This window comes from Rhinoraja longicauda, unplaced genomic scaffold (assembly GCF_053455715.1).
Source record: "Rhinoraja longicauda isolate Sanriku21f unplaced genomic scaffold, sRhiLon1.1 Scf000083, whole genome shotgun sequence".
In the NCBI taxonomy this organism is placed as follows: Eukaryota; Metazoa; Chordata; class Chondrichthyes; order Rajiformes; family Arhynchobatidae; genus Rhinoraja; species Rhinoraja longicauda.
The window spans coordinates 290,001-295,504 of record NW_027601301.1 but is presented as its reverse complement, the minus strand read 5'-3'; positions in this window follow the sequence as shown (position 1 = coordinate 295,504).

Genomic DNA, 5,504 nt, shown 5'->3' with positions numbered 1-5,504 from the left:
TCCACATCGTCACCCAGCACGCCGACGCCCAATAACAATTCCCCCGCAAATTGTGCACCTCGAGCGGCAGTACTTTAAACGGCGCCGTCTTCGGCGTGGACGGCATGAACCAAGTCGGCAAGCATCGTCACCCAGCACACAGACGTCCACTAACAATTCCTCCCCCCTGCAAATTGCGCGCCGCGAACGGCAGTACTTTCAAGTATGCCGCCTTCGGCGGGGACATCGTGAACCAAATCGGCAGGCAGGCGTCGTCAGCCGGTCGACCGACCCCCAGTTGCATTGCCCCAACGGCCATTGTGCACTTCGAACAGAACAGTGCTTTTAAAATATTCCGCCTGCCGCGTGTACATCATGAAACAAATGGAAAGGACGAACCGGGCGTGCAACCGATGCACGGAGAGTGACAGGTCGTCAAGCAAGTCCGTGGCAATCCGTCGGCCGACTCGGCCGCGGCCAGCAGAGGCGTTTTGGCCCGGGCGCGCCGAACTTTGCGCGCCCTCGGTATGCGTAACACTAGCACATGCCTTCAAAACTCACTACAAAATAACCCCAAAGTATGCCGCCTTCCCCGTGGGCCTTGTTACCAATATCTTGCCCTGCTTCCTGATGCCCTTATGGGGTCGGCTCTGTTCTTGCAGAACCCTCAGGTGGTGCAGAGTCTGGGCCATTTTATCAATATCTTGCCCTGATTCCTGATGCCCTTATGGGGTCGGCTCTGTTCTTGCAGAACCCTGAGGTGGTGCAGAGTCTGCGCCTTGTTATCAATATCTTGCCCTGCTTCCTGAAACCCTTATGGGGTTGGTTCTGTTACAAAACCCTCAGGTGGTGCAGAGTCTGGGCCACTTTATAAATAACTCTGCCTGCATTAGGGTCAGGGTCAGGGTTAGGGTTAGGGTTAGGGTTAGGGTTAGGGTTAGGGTTAGGGTTAGGGTTAGGGTTAGGGTTAGGGTTAGGGTTAGGGTTAGGGTTAGGGTTAGGGTTAGGGTTAGGGTTAGGGTTAGGGGTAGGGGTAGGGGTAGCGGTAGGGGTAGGGGTAGGGGTAGGGGTAGTTTGAACTACTGCCGCTCCAGGCGCGCACTGTGCGTGGGTAATTTTCAGTGGGCGTCGGTGTGCTGGGTGACGATGCCGCCCAGACTCTGCACCACCTGAGGGATCTGCAAGAACAGAGCCGAACCCGCAAGGGTATCGGGAAGCAGGGCAAGATATTGATAACAAGGCCCAGACTCTGCACCACCCGAGGGTTCTGCAAGAACAGAGCCGACCCCATAAGGGTATCAGGAAGCAGGGTGAGATAGTGACACCATTTGTAAAACCGGCAAATCCCACCCAGGAAACATTGCAAAAATTGGCCTCTAATGCTGGAACGTGGGTAAAGCCAAACAAACACGACACGTTTTAAAAGAACGTTACTAAAACAGCCTGGGATATGCCCATGACAAAGGATAGGCCGAACCTCACCAGAAAAAAAGAGAGGGAGACCACGGCAGAGCTGAGGGATAAACATGAGATGGTGATAAAACCAGCAGACGAGGGGAGCAGTAGGGTTACAAATTAATGTCAATATGGGGCCTGCTCCCACTGGGTAATAGACAAAAACATAGAACAGGGTGACAGGAGAGACTGGATAGCACAGAGGATAACCCGTGAGCGAAATAATGGGGTGTATGCAGTTCAATGTAAGGAGTGTACCTTACGGTACATAGGCGAAACAGGTAAAACAGCCTCAGCGGTGATCGACGTGTCAAAGAGGAGTCACAAAGACGGGCAAAATAAAGTGGTTGATTATAGACAATAGACAATAGACAATAGGTGCAGGAGTCGGCCATTCAGCCCTTCGAGCCAGCACCGCCATTCAATGCGATCATGGCTGATCACTCTCAATCAGTACCCCGTTCCTGCCTTCTCCCCATACCCCCTCACTCCGTTATCCTTAAGAGCTCTATCCAGCTCTCTCTTGAAAGCATCCAACGAACTGGCCTCCACTGCCTTCTGAGGCAGAGAATTCCACACCTTCACCACTCTCTGACTGAAAAGGTTCTTCCTCATCTCCGTTCTAAATGGCCTACCCCTTATTCTTAAACGGTGGCCCCTTGTTCTGGACTCCCCCAACATTGGGAACATGTTTCCTGCCTCTAATGTGTCCAATCCCCTAATTATCGTATATGTTTCAATAAGATCCCCCCTCATTCTTCTAAATACCAGTGTATACAAGCCCAATCGCTCCAGCCTTTCAGCATACGACCGTCCCGCCATTCCGGGAATTAACCTAGTGAACCTACGCTGCACGCCCTCCATAGCAAGAATATCCTTCCTCAAATTTGGAGACCAAAACTGCACACAGTACTCCAGGTGCGGTCTCACCAGGGCCCGCTACAACTGTAGAAGGACCTCTTTGCTCCTATACTCAACTCCTCTGGTTACGAAGGCCAACATTCCATTGGCTTTCTTCACTGCCTGCTGTACCTGCATGCTTCCTTTCATTGACTGATGCACTAGGACATCCAGATCTCGTTGAACTCCCCCTCCTCCTAACTTGACACCATTCAGACAATAATCTGCCTTTCTACTCTTACTTCCAAAGTGAATAACCTCGCACTTATCTACATTAAACTGCATCTGCCATGTATCCGCCCACTCACACAACCTGTCCAAGTCATCCTGCAGCCTTATTGCATCTTCCTCACAATTCACACTACCCTCCAGCTTAGTATCATCTGCAAATTTGCTAATGGTACTTTTAATCCCTCCGTCTAAGTCATTAATGCATATCGTAAATAGCTGGGGTCCCAGCACCGAACCTTGCGGTACCCCACTGGTCACTGCCTGCCATTCCGAGAGGGACCCATTTATACCCACTCTTTGCTTTCCGTCTGTCAACCAATTTTCTATCCATGTCAGTACCCTACCCCCAATACCACGTGCCCTAATTTTGCCCACTAATCTCCTATGTGGGAGCTTGTCGAAGGCTTTCTGAAAGTCGAGGTACACCACGTCCACTGACTCTCCCCTGTCAATTTTCCTAGTTACATCCTCAAAACATTCCAGTAGATTTGTCAAGCATGATTTCCCCTTCGTAAATCCATGCTGACTCGCAATGATCCTGTTACTGCTATCCAAATGCTCAGCAATTTCGTCTTTTCTAATTGACTCCAGCATCTTCCCCACCACTGATGTCAGACTAACTGGTCTATAATTACCCGTTTTCTCTCTCCCTCCCTTCTTAAAAAGTGGGATAACATTTGCTATCCTCCAATCCACAGGAACTGATCCTGAATCTATATAGAACATTGAAAAATGATCTCCAATGCTTCCACTATTTCTAGAGCCACCTCCTTAGGTACCCTGGGATGCAGACCATCAGGCCCTGGGGATTTATCAGCCTTCAGTCCCATCAGTCTACCCAAAACCATTTCCTGCCTAATGTGGATTTCCTTCAGTTCCTCCATCACCCTAGGTTCTCCGGCCCCTAGAACATTTGGGAGATTGTGTGTATCTTCCTCAGTGAAGACAGACCCAAAGTAACGGTTTAACTCGTCTGCCATTTCTTTGTTCCCCATAATAAATTCCCCCGTTTCTGTCTTCAAGGGACCCACATTTGCCTTGACTATTTTTTCCCTCTTCACGTACCTAAAAAAACTTTTGCTATCCTCCTTTATATTATTGGCTAGTTTACCCTCGCACCTCATCTTTTCTCCCCGCATTGCCTCTTTAGTTAACTTTTGTTGCTCTTTAAAAGAGTCCCAATCCTCTGTCTTCCCACTCTTCTTTGCTATGTTATACCTCCTCTCCTTAATTTTTATGCTGTCCCTGACTTCCCTTGTCAGCCACAGGTGTCTCTTACTCCCCTTAGAGTCTTTCCACCTCTTTGGAATAAATTGATCCTGCAACCTCTGCATTATTCCCTGGAATACCTGCCATTGCTGTTCTACCGTCTTCCCTGCTAGGGCCTCCTTCCAGTCAATTTTGGCCAGCTCCCGCCTCATGCCTCTGTAATCCCCTTTGCTATACTGTAATACAGACACTTCCGATTTTCCCTTCTACCTTTCCATTTGCAGAGTAAAACTTATCGTGTTGTGATCACTGCCTCCTAACGGCTCTTTTACCTCTAGTCCCCTTATCAGATCAGGATCATTAAAAACACTCACTCTATTGGCCGTGATTTAACCTAGCACACAGTGTTGCAAAGCCCATGCAAAGTCCAGTGGGCCAAGCAAACAAATAAGATAGATCTGGCTCGGCGTTCCACATCTCCACATCGTCACCCAGCACGCCGACGCCCATTAACAATTCCCCCGCAAATTGTGCACCTCGAGCGGCAGTACTTTAAACGGCGCCGTCTTCGGCGTGGACGGCATGAACCAAGTCGGCAAGCATCGTCACCTAGCACACAGACGTGCACTAACAATTCCTCCCCCCGCAAACTGCGCGCCGCGAACGGCGGTACTTTCAAGTATGCCGCCTTCGGCGGGGACATCGTGAACCAAATCGGCAGGCAGGCGTCGTCAGCCGGTCGACCGACCCCCAGCTGCATTTCCCCAACGGACATTGTGCACTTCGTACAGAACAGTGCTTTTAAAATATTCCGCCTGCCGCGTGGACATCATGAACCAAATGAGCAGGCAGGCATCATATCATATCATATCATACACATACAGCCGGAAACAGGCCTTTTCGGCCCTCCAAGTCCGTGCCGCCCAGCGATCCCCGTACATTAACATTATCCTATACCCACTAGGGACAGTCAGCCCCCAGCACAACGACGCCCCCGCTAACAATTCCCCACGCACATGGTGCGCTCGAGCTGCAGCACTTTAAAGTACGCCGCCTTCGGCGGGGACATCGTGAACCAAAGGAGCAGGCAGCCATGGTCACCGCCAGCACAACGACGGCGCCGCTAACAATTCCCCGCGCACCTTGTGCGCTCGAGCTGCAGTACTTTAAAGTACGCCGCCTTCGGCGGGGACATCGTGAACCAAAGGAGCAGGCAGCCATGGTCACCGCCAGCACAACCACGGCGCCGCTAACAATTCCCCGCGCACCTTGTGCGCTCGAGCTGCAGCACTTTAAAGTACGCCGCCTTCGGCGGGGACATCGTGAACCAAAGGAGCAGGCAGCCATGGTCACCGCCAGCACAACGACGGCGCCGCTAACAATTCCCCGCGCACCTTGTGCGCTCGAGCTGCAGTACTTTAAAGTACGCCGCCTTCGGCGGGGACATCGTGAACCAAAGGAGCAGGCAGCCATGGTCACCGCCAGCACAACCACGGCGCCGCTAACAATTCCACGCGCACCTTGTGCGCTCGAGCTGCAGTACTTTAAAGTACGCCGCCTTCGGCGGGGACATCGTGAACCAAAGGAGCAGGCAGCCATGGTCACCGCCAGCACAAGCACGGCGCCGCTAACAATTCCCCGCGCACCTTGTGCGCTCGAGCTGCAGTACTTTAAAGTACGCCGCCTTCGGCGGGGACATCGTGAACCAAAGGAGCAGGCAGCCATGGTCA